The 20,196-nt window shown below is 49.7% G+C and overlaps 1 long non-coding RNA gene across 1 annotated transcript in view; it reads right to left on the bottom strand.

The window, feature by feature from the left end:
- Positions 1–13,949, bottom strand: part of LOC141727840 (uncharacterized) — a 36,372-nt gene extending 22,423 nt beyond the window's left edge. The window contains exon 1 of the long non-coding RNA XR_012578679.1: positions 13,449–13,949. This is a non-coding gene — a long non-coding RNA (uncharacterized LOC141727840). The remainder of the gene's footprint in view (positions 1–13,448) is intronic.
- Positions 13,950–20,196: the final 6,247 nt, after the last annotated feature.

Here is a 20,196-nt window from a genome sequence, read left to right as displayed (position 1 = left end):
AGCTTCTCCTCAGTAAAAAATTCCCCAAGAGGCAAGGCCGGGTGGGCAGGCTGTGCAAGATGACCCATACCGGACTCTTGGGAAGGGTAGTAATGATGGCTCTGATTGCTGGTGGTGCTCAGGGGAGCCCAGCTGAGCTGTGCAGTGAATGCTACCAACCCCTCTATGAGGAGGAAGTGAGCTCCTTGTCGAGAGTCCACATCAGTTCTAACCCTGATGGTGTTAACCCCTCCCAATTGGTTCTTTATCAGAAAAATAAGAGAGTGTATTGGATAGCACACAATACTGCCACTTTTAGGCAGCCACTCCTGGGAGAGTGCCCTATAGAGGAAGCCTGGTTGTGCTTTGAATGTGATGCTGCTGAAACAAGCTCAGCAGATCTAGTAAAAAGCAAAGAAATGGTGAAAATGGTAAGAAAAATTGTTTGTTACAAGTATTTATATGAGTGTACTGGGAAAGAGATAAACCCCTTTTGGAACGCATTTCAGGGGAGCTCTAAACCCCTAGGTTTGATCTCATCTGGCAACTGCATTGCTAGGGTGATAAAACCAATTTTCTTATTACCCAAAGAAACTGGATCAAATTTGGGAGTTCCTATATATAATGATTTGGGAGAAATTAAACAAAACCGGGAAAGTGAAATAGAAATTGAGAAAATCCAAAATTGTAAAAGCCAAGTTCGGATCCCAAAATTTGTGTTGAACAAAGTCATCCGGCTCCAGGCAGTATTAAAAATAAAGAATTCAATTATTAGGGACATTTCAAACGAAATAAAAAGATTGGCATGTGTAAATAATCAAGATCAAACTCCTACACTTGATCCCAGTGGGTGGGAGAATTTAGAGATTTTCAGAAAATATGTATGGGAAAAAGTGGTTTTTCTCGCTGTGTGTGTACTTGGAGGATTGCTCTTTTTACTATGCTTATTTCTCTGTTTTAGTAAAACAGTATTGGCTGTACAAACCAACCCGGAGAAACCAAGAAAAGTAACAAGGTTAAGTAACCATGATTACCAAAGTGCACAAGAGATTTATAGTAGATTCAAAACAAAAAATTGTGAGTTGATGCGAGCTTAAGAATTTAAGCTCGATCAAAGAAAAAGAGGGGGGACTGTTATGAACAAAAATTCAGTTAATATTTTTTTGTGAGAAAGAGTTACAGGGATGCAGCCAGGTCTCTGTCTCTGCCGAAGTTCTTAGTGTTTTCTCATGGTAATCACGGGTCGTTAGAGCTTATCTCCTCTTTTGTATTAGTAAAAGGCCTGGCTGGGTGGGGTGATGGCCCTTCCCCAAAGCTGTGCTCTCTTCCAACATAGGGAAGACACCTGAGAGGGTGGGGGGGGTTATGCAAAGTGACTCCAAAGTCCAGAATGCTTTGTGGGACCACGACTCGAAATGCAACGAGAAAACCCCAAAAACAATGAGCCAAATAAGAATTGAGAGACTAAGGTGATGTCTGGACATGAGGAGCCTAGTGCTGAGCCTGCGGAGATGCGGAGTCCCTCTCGCCCTGACCATGGGAGTCGTCCCCAGCACCGAGACTGAGGGGGACTGCACTGACAAAGCAACATCTGACGGGGACATCACGCCCTAAGACTCCCACGAGGACTGGATCCCCGAGCTCTGCCCCTAGTGGACGGAGCTGCGCATATCCTCCTCCTCTGAGTCGCCCTGGGAGACGCGACAGGGACTGCAGCCCTGCCGAGCCGCCCAATCCTGAGCTGATCACTTTTAATAAAGGCATTAAAAAGGAGAAGATGTCTCCTGGCCGTGTTTATTTCAGGGATTGGTGCTCCAAAGTGTCCCAGTGAAAGCCAGCAGGGGCTGTGAGCTCTGCAGCTGGGCCTCCCCTGCGCTGCTGCGGCCCAGGGCCCAAAGGCGGGAGCTGCAGCCTCGCTCCTGTCTCATGAACAGGAGCCTCCTCCAGGCCCATGGCCCCTGGATGGCCCCAGCGTGAGGGAGGGCTCTGAGGCACAGCGGCTGCTGGCAGGAGGGGCTGCTCCGGCCAGCCGGGGGCCTCTGAGAAATGCCCAAAGCCTTGTGCTCTCTGCAGCTGCCCAAGGACAGCAGCAGGGCTGAACGGTTCATGTGGCACAGCCAGCCCGAGCTGTGCAGCCCTCAGGGCCTCATGGGAGAGGCGGCCGTCAGGAACGGGACCGGGAGTACGGCACTGGGACCAATACTGGGATCGGGAATGGATACAGGGACAGGAAATACGGGACTGGGGACAAGGACATTAATGGGGACAGGGACCAGGACTAGGACCAGGAATATGGGAGAGGGACCTGGAATGGGACCAGGAATGGGAATATGGGAACGGACAGGGAATACAGGCATGGAAATCTCAGAGGAGCATTGCGACCAGGAATAAGAATAGGACAGGGAATATGGGACAGAACCAGGAATTGACACCGAGAGTGGGATTCATGCTGGGATGGGAGCACAACATGTCCCAGAGCACGGTGACATGGGAACGGGTGGGCGAGAGGGGGGTGAAAACTGGGAGAGAGGGATCCTGCACAGGGGACACTGGGAACTGAGACAGGGGGACATGGGGACAGTCCTGGGCCAGGGGCTCCTTGATCAGCTGCCCCAGAACCTCCACCGGGATCTCCCAGTGCAGCTGGAGCTGCTCGGCCTGGGGTGCCCAAAGGCCTGAGCAACCCCCAAGTCCCTCCCAGGAGCCCTCAGCTCCCTCGGACCCAGCATCCCCCACATCCCCTGCAAGATTCCCCTGTGTCCCCATCCTTGCCTTAGTTCAACATCTTTATTTTTACCCAGTTTTGGGGATTTTTGAAAGGACAAAGAGAAATTAAAAGACAAGGGTACAGGGAGCCAGGATGAATTGGAGCCCCCCAGGCAGGTGTCTTCCCAAAATGGATCACCAGCACCAAGGATCACCGGGGCTCTTCCCACCTTGGGTCACTGGGGATCATCCAGCATGGACTGTCCCATGGGGGATGGAGCTGGAGCAGTGCACGGAGATCTTCCAACACTCAGGGCACTCACAGGGCTGCCCTTAGTGGTGCCTCCATTGGTGTTGGGTCAAGGCTGAGCTCTGGCATAAGCTCTTCCCACACTTGGGACACTCATGGGCCTGTGACATCACAAGGAGCAGAGACGGATGTCAGGCACCCACCAAAGCTGCTCTCTCACTCCCCTCCAGAGATGGAGAGGAGAGAGAAAATAGAATGAAGTCTTCATGGGTTGAGTTAAGGACTGGGACAAATCACTAAGCAAATGCCATCATGGGCAAAACAGTTCAAAATTAGAGATAATAATTGAATTTATTACTATCAATCAGAGCAGGATAGTGAGAAGTAAAATAAAGCTTTAAAAACACCTTCTGCCCATTCCTCCCTCCTTCCCAGCTCTGCCTCCTCCCCCAGTGGGTGCAGGCAGACAGGCACTGGGGGCTCTGCTCAGTTCATTCCTGTTGTTTCTCCTGCTGCTCAAGGAGAGGAGTTGTTCCCCTGCTGCACCATGGGGTCCCTCCTGGGGACACTTCTCCATGAACTTCTCCAGGGTGAGTTCAACTCAGGGACAGCAGCTCTTCACAAACTGCTGCAGCATGCCTTACTCTCCCATGGGCTCACATGGAAGGACCCTGCTCCAGCATGGGCTCCGCTCTCCATGGGTTTGCAGGCCCCTGCCTGGTCCCTGCTCCAGCACAGGCTTCTCATGGGGTCACAGCCCCTGCTCAGGCCCCCCTGCTCCAGCACGGGCTCCTCCAGGTGCTGCAGGTGCATCTCTGCTCTCCGTGCCCTCCATGGGCTGCAGGGGCCCAGCTGCCTCCCCAGGGGCTGCCCCAGGGAACCTCAGAGCAATCAGCTCCAGCCCCTGGAGCAGATCCTGCCCCTTGTCCTGCCCTGCCCTGGGCTGTGCAGAGTTGTTCCTCTCTCACATGTTCTCACCTTGGTCACAGCTATAACGACATGATAACTTATTTTCATAAATCTCTTATCCCAAAAGTGTTACCACCATTTCTAACTGGCCCAGCCTTGGCCGGCGGCTGGTCTGTCCTGGAGCCGGCTGGAATTGCTGCTGTGGGACATAGAGGAGCAGCTGCTTCCAGCAGCCTCTGACAGAAGGTGCTCCTAGAGCCCCCTCTTACCAAAACCTGGCAAGGCAAACCTAGTATAAATATGGTCAGGTTTTATTACCATTATTATTCATTCTTATTATTGCCATTTTGGCTACTTTTGCTCTTAATATTACCGTTACTGTTTGTATTTTTAAATCTTTTTGACTATATATTAAGAGTGTCTTTAGTAGAACTTGAAACAAGAGTTCTTAATTGCAAGTAGAAGTTACCATTTTTTCAACCTCTTGCCCTGCCCTGTTCTGTGTCATTGCTGTGTGTGAAGCTGCTGCTGCCAGGACTCCCCATTTCCCTGGTTTGGGAAATTTGATGACATTGCTCACATGTCAGAAAGAGAGGGCTCCTTCCAATCAAATGCATTGCCTGAACTCTTCTAGTCCCAGCTGTTGGAACCTTGTTTTGTAATGTTGTTGACTTTCTCAGCATCTGTTAATATTTGTGATTTTATGACAAAATGTTCTGGGATGGGATTTTGCAAGATTCTATGATCAGTGTTCAGTTTTGCTCTTGGATTTCTTAATGGCGTGTCAGAACTGAATGCAGCACTTTGGGTGGGAAGCCTTCAGTCAGAGCTAGGATTGTCTCAGGAGCAGCTGGTTTTGCACATGCAAGCAGAGATAACAAAGATTCCATGAACTGAATATTCAGCCTTGTTGCAGAATCCGCAGTGCCTGAGTGACACCGGAGCTGGGGGAGCCTCTGCAGTCTGCGGGGTTGGACATCCCGATAAGGGGACCCCGGGAGCCTGGAACGTGGAGCCCGGATAGGGGGGACCCTCTGCAGCCTGGAGATGTTGGGACCATGGACAAGGGAGACCCTTGGGTACCCCGGGGCCCTGAAACAGGGACGCCGCACAGCTGGTACCCCTGGAGCCCCTCTGACACCCACCTGGGAGCCCAGGGAAGGGAACCTCTGGGATTGCCAGGAGCCCCTGCAGCCCAGAGAGAGGGGACACCAATACACACTGGGGCTGCAGAAGGCCAGACAGCAGGGACCCCTGAACCCCAAAGTGGAGAGACCAGAGCGGGGGAACTCCTGGGTGAATGGTTGTTTGGTGAATCTTGGTGGTTTGGGTTTTTATGAGGGTGGCTGAACCTTGCTGGTCGGGAGGTTTTTATGGACACCAGACACCTGGTGACTTCTGGAGATGGAACTGGGCAGGAGGAACACCCAAACCAACACACTCACACCTTGTTTTTCCCCCAGAAAAGGAATTTCAGTTCCCAAAGTTTGACCAGATGGAGGAGGAGACCATGAGGAAGATGAAGATGCCCCAGGCAGGTGAGGAAGAAGTCAGTGCCCCTTTCCCCCTCTCTCCTGCTCCATCTCCCAGCCCAGCACGGCCCCCAGCTGCAGGACAACCCCACTGCCAACGCCGTCCTGCCAGGAGTGGATTGGAGAAATCTCTCTCTTTCCCTGTGGCACAAAAATAAATCTTCCTTCCTTCCTTCCTTCCTTCCTTCCTTCCTTCCTTCCTTCCTTCCTTCCTTGGTTATTTCCTTCCTGTTTCTTCTTCCTTTCTCTCCTTGTCCTTCCTCCCCCATACAAGGAGCTGAGGATGGGGACCAGGGAGGACAAATCCCCACAGCAGAACCTCATGGAAGAGGCTGTTCTGTGAGAGGCTTGACAGTGCAGGAATTCAATGGGGACAAAAAGCCCCAGAGATCCCACATGAAGAGGGGCTGCAAACCCAGCCCAGGGAGCCGTGAGGAGGAAAGACCCATCCTGTGCTGGGAAAGCAGCCGGAGATCCAGATGCAGCTTGGAGCTGGTGGTTCCTGAGCACCTTCATGGCAGGGAGAAGCCCTACAAGTGCTTGGAATGTGGGAAGAGCTTCAGTCAGTGCTCCAGCCTCCTCACCCACCTTTGCATGCACCTGGCTGGGACCCCCTTTGAGCAGGGCCAGATTTGAGCCAGAGTATTGGGAGTCCCAGAGCCAGCCAGGTGAGTGCACCCAGCACGTCCCCCACTGACCCGGAGCTGCTGCAAGTCCAGAACAGTCAGAGCAGGGCTGAGCTGGGGGAGCCAGGGGTTGGGGGGATCCACAGGAATAGGGGTTAATTGTGGGGCTGGGATGGGAGTTGTCCTCCTGCTCCTCACCATCCTGTGCTTCCCAGAGCCCAGTCACTCCCAGTACAATCCCTGTTGCCCTCAGCATGGCTCCAATTGCTCCCTGTTGCTCCCAGTGTGATACCAGTGGCCTCCAGTATAGTCCCAGTCACTCCCTGTATGATCCCAGTCTCTTCCACCAGGGTCCCAGTCATGCCCAGTTGCTCTTAGTGTAGACCCAGTCACTCCCACTTGCTCCCAGTTGCCTCCAGCATGGTCCCAGTTGTCCCCAGCATGGTCCCTGTTCTCAGTGTGGTCTCTGTCACTCCCAACAGGGTTACAGACACTCCCAATATATCCTAGTTGCCCTCAGCATGCTTGGAGTCATTCCCAGTCACTCCCAGTATGATCTCTGTGTGATCCCAGGAGACCCCAGTCACTTCCAATAGGAGCTCATGGAGCAAAGCTCATGGAACACCTGGAGGACCCACCCAGAGGAGGGTCCCTACAAGTTCTCTGGCTGCAGGAAGAGCCCCAAGGAACAGAGGTCCCACCAGAGCCACCACCCCAAGTAGGAGGTGGTGACAGCTCTGCAGCCTGGGGCCCCGGGACCACCAGGGGGGCCTCCAGATGGACACCCCAGCAAGTGGCTCACACAGCCCCTCCTCCTGTGCCTAAAACCCCACTCTTGGCATCCCTCATCCCTCCCTGCAGTCCCCTCCCCAACATCTGCAGGCCTCTGGGAAGAGCCCAAAGAGATGGAAGTGCCTAAAACGGTGATGAAGTGCCTGAGCTGCTCCCAGCTGTGGATGTTGCTGTCCACAGACCTCTCCTGGTCAGTGCCATGTGGAGGTGGGAGGGGGGTTAGGGAATGCTGAGAAGACTGAAAGGGGGTTTTGTGTGCTCTTAGGGGCATTTCTGGTGCTGGGAGGGGCTTTAGGGGGCTTTTGAGGGGTCTGTGGGGGAGTTTTGGGAGTTCGGGAAGGGCTGTGCAGCTTGCACAGAATTTGGGTGGGTCTTTGGAGGGGTGGAAAAGAGTTTTGATGGATCTTGGGGCCATTTCTGTTGCATGGCGTGGTTTGGGGAGTGAGCAGAGATCTGTGGGGTGGTTTGAGGGGGCTGGTAGGGGGTTTTGGGGCAGTCATGACCCCCCTGACCCCCAGAGCTGCCACCAGACCCTCCCCACAAGGTGCTGCTGGGGCACAGGGGCTCCATGTAGGGGTTTGTCTTCCTGGCACCCTGGGAATGAGGGGGGATCCCCCTGAGCCGTGTGTGACCCTCCCATCCTGGTGTCACCCCCTCGTCCCTCCCCACAGGGCTCCTGCCCCAGCTCCTGCTCCCCCAGAGGGAATTTGGGGAAGGGGCCCAGGGAGTGCACAGCCCCCACCAGGGGATGACCCCGGCCCAGCCCCTTTGTTCAGCACCGAGCTGGGCCTGGGGCCGCAGGAGGAAGAGGCTGATGGGAAGCAGATCCTGCAGCTGGGACAGTGCTTGGGAACAGGGCAAGGTCCTGCCCTGCACGCCTGGCTCACGTGTGACCCTGCCCCAGGACATTCCCATCCCCACGGATCCCATCCCCAAAATCTCTCTTGGGATCCCTCACCCGTCTCTGCAGTCCCTGCTCCAACACCTCCAGGCCTTTGGGAAGAGCCCTGATGCTGACAGAATTTAGATCAAAGTTAAAAAGTGACGATATAGCTTGAGTTATAAGATATTAGTATAATCTGATAGATCTATATAACCTGATATCAATGGAACCTAAATCATTACTTTTTATATATCTGTATAAATATACCTAGATAACCTGAATCATACATTTTTTGTGCCTATATTACCTTATATAAATAACTTTCTACAATGCAATGGCTTGTTTATGGTTAACTAGTTGCTTAATGCTCAATAGAGAGAAAAAAGAAGAAAAAAACCTCACCAGGTGGAGAGCTTCAGAGATAGATAAGGATAGTACTAATGAGAAATTGTGCAAAGCCAATGAGCCACAAAACAAAGAATTAAGGCCAGTTAGGACCAGTCACACCAAGAAACACAATAACTGCACATGCTCTAAAGACAAAGTTAAAAACTTCAGATGTGAGGAAAGCCATGGAAGCCTTCCCTAAAATGCCCCCCCTGCAAAACCAGGACAATCACAGACTCCTCACAGACCCCAAATTAGGAAAGTGCAAGTGCAGTGCAGTAGAACTATCTAATAACCATGAGCTCATACCATGTAAATGAGTTCTGGCAGGTAGGTGATGATATAGTGACACTGAGCAATACCTACTGTATGAATATAACACAGCACGTGACATCTAAAAACACTGCTCTGGGGGGATTTATTTATTATTTATTATTTATTATTTATTATTTATTATTTATTATTTATTATTTATTATTTATTATTTATTATTTATTATTTATTATTTATTATTTATTTATTTCCAGCTTATATTTCAGGCATCAGCCCAAAGGGATGGAATTTCCTACCCAGGGTCCCCACCAAGCCCAAGTGTGGATTTACAGCCCACAATTTTCCCAGTTTGTCTCTCCTTTTCCCCGCATTGGATTCCCCTCACCCCCATCAGATGGGAGCAGCTGAGAGCCTCATGCTGCCCATCCCAGCCTCTCTCAGTTCAATCCCTGCTCCTGTGACTTCTAGAGATGGGCTTGGGCAGGAGGAATCCCCAGCTCTCACACCTTGATTTCCCCCCAAACCAGGATTTCTCATTCCCAAACCTTGGCCTGATGCAGGAGGAGGAGGAGGCTGTGAGGAAGAGCAAGATGGCCCGGGAGCCCCAGGCAGGTGAGGAGGAAGTCAGTGCCCCTTTCCCCCTCTCTCCTGCTCCATCTCCCAGCCCAGCACGGCCCCTGGCTGCAGGACAACCCTGCTGCCAAAGCCGTCCTGCTGGGGACGCACTGGGGGGATCTCCTTGCCCTTCCCTCTGGCACGGAGGCAAATCCCATCCTCTCCTTGTCCTTCCTCCCCCAGACCAGGAGCTGAGGATGGAGAGCAGGGAGGACAAATCCTCACAGCAGAACCTCATGGAAGAGGCTGTTTTGAACAGCTCCACAGCACAGGAACCCAACGGGGAGGAAAAGCCCTGGAGATCAGGCATAAGGACAGGCTGCAGACACAGATCGGGAGGAGCTCCCACCTGGCTGTCCACCAGAAGAGCCACAATGGGGAGAAGCCCCACAAGTGCTCAGAGTGTGGGAAGAGCTTTAGTAAGAGATGCAACCTCCTCATCCATTGGAGAATCCACACAGAGGTGCGGCCATACAAGTGTCCCGAGTGTAGGAAGAGCTTCTGGACGAGCTCCCACCTGACTGTCCACCAGAGGAGCCACACCAGGGAGAAGCCCTTCAAGTGTGGAGAGTGTGGGAAGAACTTCAGCAAGCGCTGCAACCTGAACTACCACCAACGGATCCACACTGGAGACAGACCCTACGAGTGTGATAAATGCAGGAAGAGGTTTCTGACCAGTTCTCATCTCCTCCGGCACCAGCCGATTCACTCAGATGAGAGGCCCTTCTGCTGCCCTGACTGCAGGAAGAGCTTCAATGACAGCTCCACCCTCATCAGGCACCGCCGCATCCACACTGGAGAGAGGCCTGGGGCGAGGCCCTATGAGTGTGATCAATGTTCGAAGGCGTTTAAGACCATCTCCCATCTCCTGCTGCACCTGTGCACTCACACAGACAAGAGGCCCTTCTGCTGCCCCGACTGCGGTAAGGGCTTCCAGCGCAACACCCACCTCACCAGCCACCGGTGCATCCACACCGGGGAGACGCCCTATGAGTGTCCCAAGTGTGGGAAGATTCCAGCATAGGGAAGTGTGGGAAGTGTGCCTGAGATTCCGGCATAGCTCAGCCTTGACCCACCATCAACGGAGCCACCACTAAGCACAGCCCTGTGAGTGCCCTGAGTGCAGGAAGAGCTTCGTGTGCTGCTCCAGCTCCAGCCCCTATGGGAGATCCACCCTGGATGATCCCCAGTGATCCCCGGTGATCCGTGGTGCCGGTGATCCCTGTTGGGAAGACACCTGGCTGGGGGGCTCCACATCCTCCTGGCTCCCTGTGGGTACCTGCACACATCCACGGAACAACATCCAAAATCCGTTTTGTAGAGCTGATTTGTCCACTCCTGACCCCCCCAAAAAAATCACTCATCTTCTGCTGCCCTTAACAACACTGGATAGTCTTGGAGGTCTTCTCCAACATAAATCCATTGTTTCAATTCTCTCTGGCCCACAGATATCTTCCACAGCCAAATGAGGAGGGACTGGGACAAAACCCTCAATTTTGGAGACAGTTGGGTGGAAACCCCTGCAAAAAAGGTTCTTCCCACCCGCCAAGCACATGGATGCTCTGCCAGCAGGGATATATAAATTGTTTGGGGTTTTTTTTGCCTTGAAACGAAAAGGTTTCTGTTCATTCCTTTCAAAGCCCTGAAACTGGGGTAGAAATAAAGGTGTTGAACTAAGCCGTGCATGGGGACATGTGGGGGAGAATGACATGTGTAGGGCCATGGGGGGACATGGACATAGACAGGACCATGTGGGACATGGCGGAACACAGACATGGATTGGAACATGGCAAACATGCATGGGGACATGAACTGGGACAGCATCAATGCCACCACCACAGTGCCACCAGCACCTTCATCTGGGCCATGGCAAAGCGCTGCCTGATGCAGTTCCTGCCACCACATCCCCACTGTCACCACCACAGTGTCCCAGCTGAATGTTACCACCCTTCAGGGCGGGGTGGGGACATTACTCAGCTGGTGACAATTGGCCCGGAAGCGAGTGACAGCCACCAGGGTGTCCCAGGGCCACCGCACTCAGGGGACTGTCGCAGAATGAGGCCTTTGTCAGGGATGAGCCATTTGTCGGGCAGGGAAAACTTGGGGCTCAATATGAGTCATCAGCAAGTTCCGTTTATTGAAGAGAGCATCAGACACTTATACAGCAAGTAATAAGCTTATGAATATTCTGTAAGCCAAGTGATCTATTGGTTAAACTATACTATCAACTCTTCCTCATTCCTTTGGGCCTACATTCTCTATTTCCCACGTCTCTCTGTCCACTTGTTATCATACCCAGCTAGGCCCAAGGACACGCTATCTTGCAGGTGCAGGACTTGGAATTAGCCACGGCCTTGTACTTTTCCAGTCTCTAGTCAGCTAAATTCCCAACAGGGGACCTCAACTGCTCATGGGGATAGGGAAAAGGGTCAGTGTCACCTGGCGGGTCAGGTTGCCCTGCACTGGGTGTCACCAGAGGCGTCCTGGTGGCAGCATCCACACAGATGTGACAACATTGTCCCCTGATGTTTGTCATGGTTGCATTGTGTCCCCTCACCTCTGTATGTCCCTATCCCCCACCATAGCTCCCTGTCACCCCTATGTGTGTCCCCGTCCTGTCCTGTGTGTCCCTGTCACCCCTCTGTGTGTCCCTGTCCTGGTACCGTGTGTCCCTGTCCCCTTCTGTGTGTCCCTGTCCCTCCCTCTATGTCCCTGCCTGTGGGAATTCCGCATCACTGAGACAACCGTTGGGGAGCTTGGGAGTCCTGGAACATTGCCAGAAGTGCTTGGTGGCTAGACTTTGATCCTGCACGGGACGCAACACCTGTATGAGGATGAGAGGATCACACGGGGATAAGTGGTGAAGGGATAGATTAATTATAGAGTGAAAACACAGGTTTTAGAATCTCGGTACAGGCGGGTTCTAGGAGACAAGATGGAGGAATTAGGGTGTGTCCTGTCCTTCTTCTTCTTGTTCTTCTTCTTGTTCTTCTTCTTGTCATCCATCTTCGATGGTGATGGTGACACTTTGAGATTGGTTCTTACTGAATGTGCACTTGTCAATAAGGGTGAAAGGTATTGGGAGGAAAAGGTAAATATCTTACACGTAGTTTTTGGTATAAAAATAACCGGCCGCCCCGAGGGAGGTCAGTGTGCTCATGGCTGGCTTGCTGTGCGGACCTCTGTCAGGCTGGGAGAAAATATTGTAGATAAGAATTAATAAGCAACACTGAAGATCTGAAAAACCTGAAGACTCCTTTCGTCCATTGGAGTGCGGGCTGCCCCAAGGCCATCCGGAGCCTTACCAGGCCATTTGAACAGCCGAGACAGGACATTTGGCGTCCGCTGCGTGGGCTACTCCCACCAAGGGGGGGGTATTGGCCCTGAAGAGCCGAGAGGGCAGTTCCTGACTTGGATGAATTCCTGGGAGAGCACTGATAACTCCTTGGGAGAGAAGCCAGAAAACGGCTGAGAGAGTATGAAGAAAAAAAAACCCAGCAGTCACTGAGAATAACATCTCTCAGCTTCTGCCGAAGAAGGTTCGTAGCAGAACAGCCCGGATCGGAACCAGAAAGGCACCTCTGGATCTGTCTCCTGTGACCTGCTGGACGGAGATCGGGAGCCTTCGGACTGCTCTGACGACAGAGATTTGGTGAGAAGGTCAAAAATTAAGAACATGGGGGGCACACTCTCCCAAGAACAACTGGGAATTTTGTCCACCTTACAAGGCGTGGCAGAAACATACACAGTGGGGATTACAAAGAAAGAGCTCAAAGAGTTTCTGTTTTCGGTGAGACTCAATTACCTGTTTTCAGAGATGCGTCTGTTGTTTGAAGTGGGGTTTTGGCAAGAAATTAATAGGCATTTTTATGTTTTAGCCACGAAAAAAGACGAGACAGCCTTGAAATTGCTGTCTCCGGCAAGAATTATGTTAGAAGGTATCTCAGTGCAGTCAAAAAGACTGGAAAGGCAACAAGCTGTTACGGGTCCCTCAGAGGCAGTGGGAGAAGAGCAAGGCTCGAGACAGAGATTGGCTCTGGCCCCAGCTAGCCAGGGGGAAAAAGCTCTCGAGGAACGGAAGCAGGGAGCAATATCATTGCCTCCAATCCCACCACCCAGAAAGCCCAAGAGATCCCTAAAACGCCCTGAAACCCCAGAGAGTACAGGGACTTCAGGCTCCGACTAAGGCTCAGAAGATAATATCTTACTCCCAGAAGAGTCGAGGTTTTCTCCTCATGAGCCAGAGGGAGTCGGGATGGGAAGAGCAACAGAGTCGGAAGGGGGGGTCCGAGGGGGAGAGAAGGGGTCAGGGGAAACACGTTTTCGGGGGGTCGAGCACAGCGGCGCGGCGGCGGCGGTGCAGGCTGGGGGGGGGGGGGGGGGCGCGTGAGGAGGTGATGGGAGACGCAGGTTCTAGTGCGGCTTTTGCGAGCGCAGCGCCGGGAGTGGCGGCTGCCTCAGGGAGACGCAGGGGACGCGCGGTTGTGACGTCATACCTGGAAGTCGGGACGCAGCGGTCAGCTCGTATTGCGGGGCGGGCCCGGGTGCCAGCGGGGGGCGGGCTGCGCGCACCGGTTGGAGGAGTGGATACTGTGTCAGAGAAGGAGGAGAGAGAGTCAGGGACAGATCGTAGGGAGGAGACTTCAGGGGCGGAACGGGAGGGAGAGAGTGACGTCAGCTCAGGAGAGACGGGGGGCGGTTCCGAGAGCACGCAGCGTGAAAAGCAGAGCGCGGTCGGAGGCGGGCCCGATCCCCTGTGATGTCTCCGGCAAGGAGGGGCTGTGCTCAGGTTTCCACATCCCGGGGCTCCACCCCCTCTCCAGTCCCGGTGCCTTCAGTCCAAACCCTTGGGGCCCAAGCCTCTTCCCTCCAAGGGACACGTTCACATATTCAAGCTCCATTGTCAGCTAAATCAAAAGCCATGCAGATTCGGTCTCAAACAAGATTGCAGACACGGCAGTCTGACGAATGGGGGGCAGTTGAGTTCATGCCGTCATCCAAGCTGTCCAGTCCGGTGACAGCACCACCTCGTGGGGGGATAACCGAAATGCTCGACATACCAGATCTGTTCAGTGGAGCCACAGCGCCGTCTCGTGGCGAGACTGCAACAATGCAGAGATTTTTTCCAACAACATATAAAAAGAAAAGTACATCTAAGAAAACAATGACAATGCAACAAATGGATTATCCTTCGACTTCGGGATTTCGTGAAGATGAAAAAAATTTAGATGAAGCACAGCAACAAGAAGACGAAAAGAAGGACAGGACACGCCCTAATTCCTCCATCTTGTCTCCTAGAACCCACCTGTACCGAGATTCTAAACCCTGTGTTTTCACTCTATAATTAATCTATCCCTTCACCACTTATCCCCGTGTGATCCTCTCATCCTCATACAGGTGTTGCGTCCCGTGCAGGATCAAAGTCTAGCCACCAAGCACTTCTGGCAATGTTCCAGGACTCCCAAGCCCCCCAACGGTTGTCTCAGCGATGCGGAATTCCCACATCTCCCCTTTCTGTTTGCACTAAAAACACTTCTTTTGCTACCTGACTCACGACACGCCTTATACATAAAAAGATGCATGGGATAACAAGCATGAGGATTAAGAGAATTATTAGGACATATAATGCTATCTTTAAAATTCCTCTCCATATAGGAGAGAGATTAAAAAATCCTCCAGATCATCGATCCAAGATCCTGTGATCTCGCCAAGTTTATTTATGCTGTCTTTTATTTTCTGAATACTTTCATGAATTGATCTTGAATGGTCTGAGAGATTCGTGCAGCACATCCCTTCAAATTCTTCACACCCACGTCCATGAGCGAGCAATAGATAATTGATTGCCGCTCTGTTTTGAAGAGTCTTACACCTGTCTTACACCTGTCTTACACCACTGATGTCTTTTAACATGTCACTCAACGCGACAGACACAGATTGAGCATGTTTGCTCAACCAACAACCCATACGGTCGAGTTGAGTCAAGGCCACCCCCCGATGCTGCTTGAGGTGAGAAGATTGCTGTAGCAATTCTCATTGCCTTGTCCCAAGTATATATTTCTTCATTGCAATCTGCCACATAATGTTGCAATGATCCTTTTTCTTTGTGTTTTTTCTCTCTTAGCAATTTCAAATCTGGCGACAATATTGAAATTTTCCCAATGCTGCATGGACCTGCCCTGGCATTAGCAGGAATGCCGTGCCAAATTCTGTCCCCACAAATTAAAAACAAACCCCATGGCAATTGCACTGGGACTTGGATCGATCCTTTGGTAGTTTTTTCTGTGTATTTACAGCAAGCTGATGCATTTTTATAGAATTTATGATTGGGAGTTACATCGATAGTTTTGTTTGTCTGTGTGACATTTGGAGTTTCAAACTGCATGCAGAGTTCCATTGTCATGGACCCAAAAATCTCCAAATCCTGAGGTTCTGTAGAAGCCACAGGAAGAAGATGTGTCCAAGCACACCACTCCTTCACAGGATCTTTAATGACCTGTGAGATGTTAACTGAGGAGTGCCCTGGAATTGGCCTTTTGTCCACTGGCAATCCAACCACGCATGCTGAAAATGGTCTCCCTGGCCTCAAATGTGTCAGACAAATACTATCCAAATTCACTGCTTGAGCTAAAGCCTCCCATACATCTTGTTTCGGTTGATCAATGGGTAAATTTGCCCCATTGCTTATTGCAATGAATGAAAGAATGATGCACATGAGCATTGTGAAGCTCATGACTTCACTCTCATCCTCATACAGGTGTTGCATCCTGTGCAGGATCAAAGTCTAGCCACCAAGCACTTCTGGCAACGTTCCAGGAAGGACTTCCGAACCCCCCAAGGGTTGTCTCGGCGATGTGGAATTCCCACACCTGCCCCCACCCCGATAGGGCTGAAGTCCCTGAGGTCTCGGGTTCATGTCCTGCAGGGTCTCTTTGGGTCCTGCAGGGTGTCCTCATGTCCCTCAGGATGTTCCCATGGCTGCTCAAGGCACTGAGTGTCTGCACCCACCCTGGCACAGGCAGACTCATGGCACAGCACCTGTGACACCCCACGACATCCCATGACACCCTTTGATTTTGAGTCCTTCCCCCTCCATTTTGGGTCCATTCCCTATGCCATGGGTCCCACTTCAAATCACCCAAGAACTCCCCAAAATTCCTCACCCATGATGTCCACGTGTTGGAATCCATAAAGTTAGAGGGTTTTTAGGAAATGGTTAAGAAAGTATAGGCCTCAGACTGAAGTTTTGTTAGCATTGCAAATACAGCAGAAAAGTTTCCCAAGCAGTAGAGCCTACGTGACAAATAACAATAGGCCTCTGTAGAACTGGCTTATGGATGGCAACAAGGTTATTTAATGTATATGTTTAGAAGGTTAGCACGAATAGAGCTCTGTTTGTCTCTTCTGAACCAGTCTTTGTTTTAATTACCATTATGTGCATTTTATAAGATTGGATAGAATGCTTGTCAATATGTGTTGTTCTATGTATGATTGGCTGAAATCTAGGCTGAGATGGTTTTATGTTATTCTGTAATACTTCACCTCGCTGGCATTCCCTGTGGATCACTGAGCTGTTAACATCCTGTCTCCATTGTCTAACAATGTGCTGAGACTGATGTGCTGAAAATAAAAAAAAGCTCTTCACTGGTCTGGTTTGTCCAGTGTTGTCCATATCTGGACGTAACTGCCGCAGCAAGTGGGTTCCTCTGTAAAACGTGGGTTCCTGACACAATTGGACATATATTTTCCCATATATACCTGACCCCCGCATATTGGTGCCCCGTTTTAGGAGCCCCGTTCGAGGACGTAGATTAGAATAAAAAAGAAAAATCGTGGCTATACCGGCCGCTGGAGACCCAAGTGTTAATCAGGAGGACGCTATCATCTCTCCCGCCAAACTAAGAAATTTGTAAGTAACTTATCTTGGGGGAGCGCTTGGGTAACGAGGAAGTGAAAATAAAATAAGAAAAAAAAGAAATTATTAAAGGAAAATTAAAATGGGAATGAACTTATCAAAAGTTGAATGGGATGTTTTTCATCAATTAGAGACAATGTTACAAGAAAAAGGTTGTTCTGAAGTTTCAAAAACTGAGCTTAAAAACTTACTTATCTGGGTTAAAGCGAATACTCAAGATTTAAATTTACAGTCTGCTTTTAGTTTTCATTTTTGGGATCAGATAAACTGGAGAATCTATAATTTAGTCTCTCTCAAAAAAGATGAAAGCTTAAGAGCACTTATACCGACTTCTAGAGCTCTAATGGAATGTTTTAAACAAACTGATAATAATAAGGTCAACTCTGACTCACAAAGCAAAGTTTCTGGCTCTGACTCTTTAAATCTAAGTAAAACGGAGTCTGCATGTATATCGGAGAATGTAACAAATGTGTCTTCAGACTCGGGGAACAGGGGCTCGTCTTCGGCTGAAAAAAAATCTTCCTTCTCTCCCTCTGGGGAAAAATGAAACCTTTTCGGACTTTTCGCATTGTTCTGTAAATGTAAAAATGTGTGAATCTTGTAAGGGGGAGGGGGCAAAATGTGTAGAAAAGGGAAATGAAAAAAGGTTTTGTGATAAAGAGACTGTGCTTCCTAAAATTGTTTATGCAGGGACACTGAAAACTGAATTAGATTCTACTATGCCTGAGGTGGGGGTGGGAACCGAAGGGGTCGCTTCCACTCGGGAAATTTTGGTTCTGGGTTCAATTCAAACATGTCGAGTGCTTGGGGACTCGGGGAGTTCCTTTTTAGTAAAGCAAGAACCTGGTTTTTCTGGTGTTTGTCAATCCATGGATTCAGAGAAAGAAAAATTGGCTTTAATCCAAAGGGTGGAGTCCTTTGAAAGGATGGATAACTCTCAAAAATCCTCTGGAAAAACACAGGTTGAGTTTTTAAAAGTTCATTACTCTATTCCCTGCATTTTAGAACCAAGATATGTAAGCTTAAATTCTGGGTTTGATGATGGCAGCTCTCCAGCTGGGTTTTTCTAGGCAGGGAGACAATGTGAAACTTGTGGTAATCTTTCTAAAGTAACAAAATCGAGGTTAAAGGCAGATTTGGGCTATTTGCCCACATCAGGGGAACACACCTCTGTCCCGGCCCCTTTGGGCAGGGCTTTGGAGGAGACATGTTATTTGATGGAGCCTGCCCCTGTCTCTCATGGCAGGGCTCCAAGGGGGCGTGTGGTTTGGAGGTCTCTGCCAAGAAACTGGACATTGGCAAACTTCCTGGACCTGGCCAAAGTCCCGGGATGGGCAGCATTCCCGGACAAGAGTACAATGTCCTCGCCAAGAATTCGGACACTGGCAGAATGCCTGACAAAAGGCCTCACTGTAAACCTGGTCATGTCACAAAAGGATTGTCATATGTAAACATTCCAACCAAAATTACTTTTTACCTGTCATAAGATGTGATTTTCATGACATATAAGATGTGATTGTCATGATGTATATGATTTGCTAATGTCTTGTTGTATAAGTTTTGTCCTCAGTTCACAGAATTTTCCAGGATTCAAGAATACACTACATGGATGATCTGCTCATCACAGCCTCAATGCAGACAGAGATGCAGCAAACCTGTGCTGGTGTTGGCACTGAAATCCAAAAGGCTGGACTTGACATTTCTACAACCAAACTCCAAGGATACAGCAAAGATTCAAGGCTGCGACATCAGCTCTTCAAAGAAGACAACCTCATCACTGGACTCTGACTGTGGTTCGAGCTTTTCAGCTTTTCCCTCAATCTTTTAATTTAATCACAGATTCTGCTTATGTTGCTAATGTACTTAAGAGAATAGAAGGTTCAATTTTAAAGGATGCTAGTAATGAAATTTTACATCGTTGGCTTTCATGTCTTTTTACAACTTTGCAATATAGAACTAATCCATGTTTTTTTTCTCACATTAGGGCATTCATGTTTCCGTGGACACGTTCTCTGGTGCAATTTTTGCTTCCCTTCACACAGGTGAAACCGGCAGTCATGCCTGTCATCATTTCCCGCAAGCTTTTGTTTCATTGGGTGTACCCCACGAAGTAAAAACTGACAACGGTCCCGTATACATATCTCAAAAATTGGCCACATTTTTAAATGAATGGGGTGTTCAGCACATCTTTGGTATTCCCCACTCTCCCACAAGCCAAGCAATCATTGAAAGGACACATCAAACCCTAAAACGCATATTAGATCAACAGAGAGGGAGAATGGAGATCACCCCACAGATGAGACTGAACAAGGCTCTGTATGTTTTTAATTTTCTAAATAGTTCAAGTACGGAGCCAGATCCACCAATCTTTAGACATTTTTCAAATAACACACAGGCAAAACTGAAAGAAAATCCTCCTGTTCTAATTAGAAACGCTGAATCTGGACAGATGGAAGGTCTGTTTCAATTAATAACATGGGACAAAGGGTATGCTTTTGTCTCCACAGGTGCTGGAATTAAGTGGGTCCCTGCCAAAAACGTCAAACCATATCGCACCTCAGAACCTGCTGGTGAGCTCAGAACCAAGGAAGCAAGTACGCAGACGTGAGCCAAATCGAAGGATCCCGGGTCTTGCCTGACGCTCCTTGTGCCTGACATTCTTTGTGCATCGGTGAAACCCATGAACTCTGATTTTGTGTCAATGTTATTTATTAGTATGCCAATTGAATGCTGAATGTTTGTCTAACAGAGCTGGTTTTTTTGGCAAAAGCCTAGGTTATTGTTTTTGTGTAGAAGGAATTCTGCCAAAACTTAGCTCATGAAAGAGATGGAGCAAATTCAAATGGTATGCTTGCATTGCTGGATTTTAATTGTTTTTTGTCGTGTAGATTTGCCTGTGGAACAACTGAAAACAAATGTTTGGGTGACCTTAGCCAAGGCTGCCGGATCGGATACTATATGTTTGTCTAATTCGGAACCAGAATGGCCTTTTTCAACCTGTTTGGTTGGTGTGCCAGTGAAAGAGTTGCCTTTGGTCAAAAAACAATCCAATGGTAGGCCAGGTGGAATTGACAATGGAAACAATCCCTCATTGAATTGGAATGTTTGGTCCAAAAAACTTCTCAGGGCAGCATCTGAACCTCAAGAATTGGAAATCCTTGGTTCTTTGACCATGGATTTTTGTTTTACTTTCACGACTCGTGCCTGGCAAAAGGGTGATCCCCAAAGTACAGTATTACCCCTCATTATTTTGCATATAAGAATTTGAGTTTTTGGTGTAATGTTTCAAACAGTTGAGATGTGCTTCCTGAGACGGATCAATATCCACGGCA

This window comes from Zonotrichia albicollis, unplaced genomic scaffold (assembly GCF_047830755.1).
Source record: "Zonotrichia albicollis isolate bZonAlb1 unplaced genomic scaffold, bZonAlb1.hap1 Scaffold_254, whole genome shotgun sequence".
NCBI lineage: Eukaryota > Metazoa > Chordata > Aves > Passeriformes > Passerellidae > Zonotrichia > Zonotrichia albicollis.
Note: the sequence above shows the minus strand (reverse complement) of the source record. Positions and strands in the feature narration are given on the sequence as shown.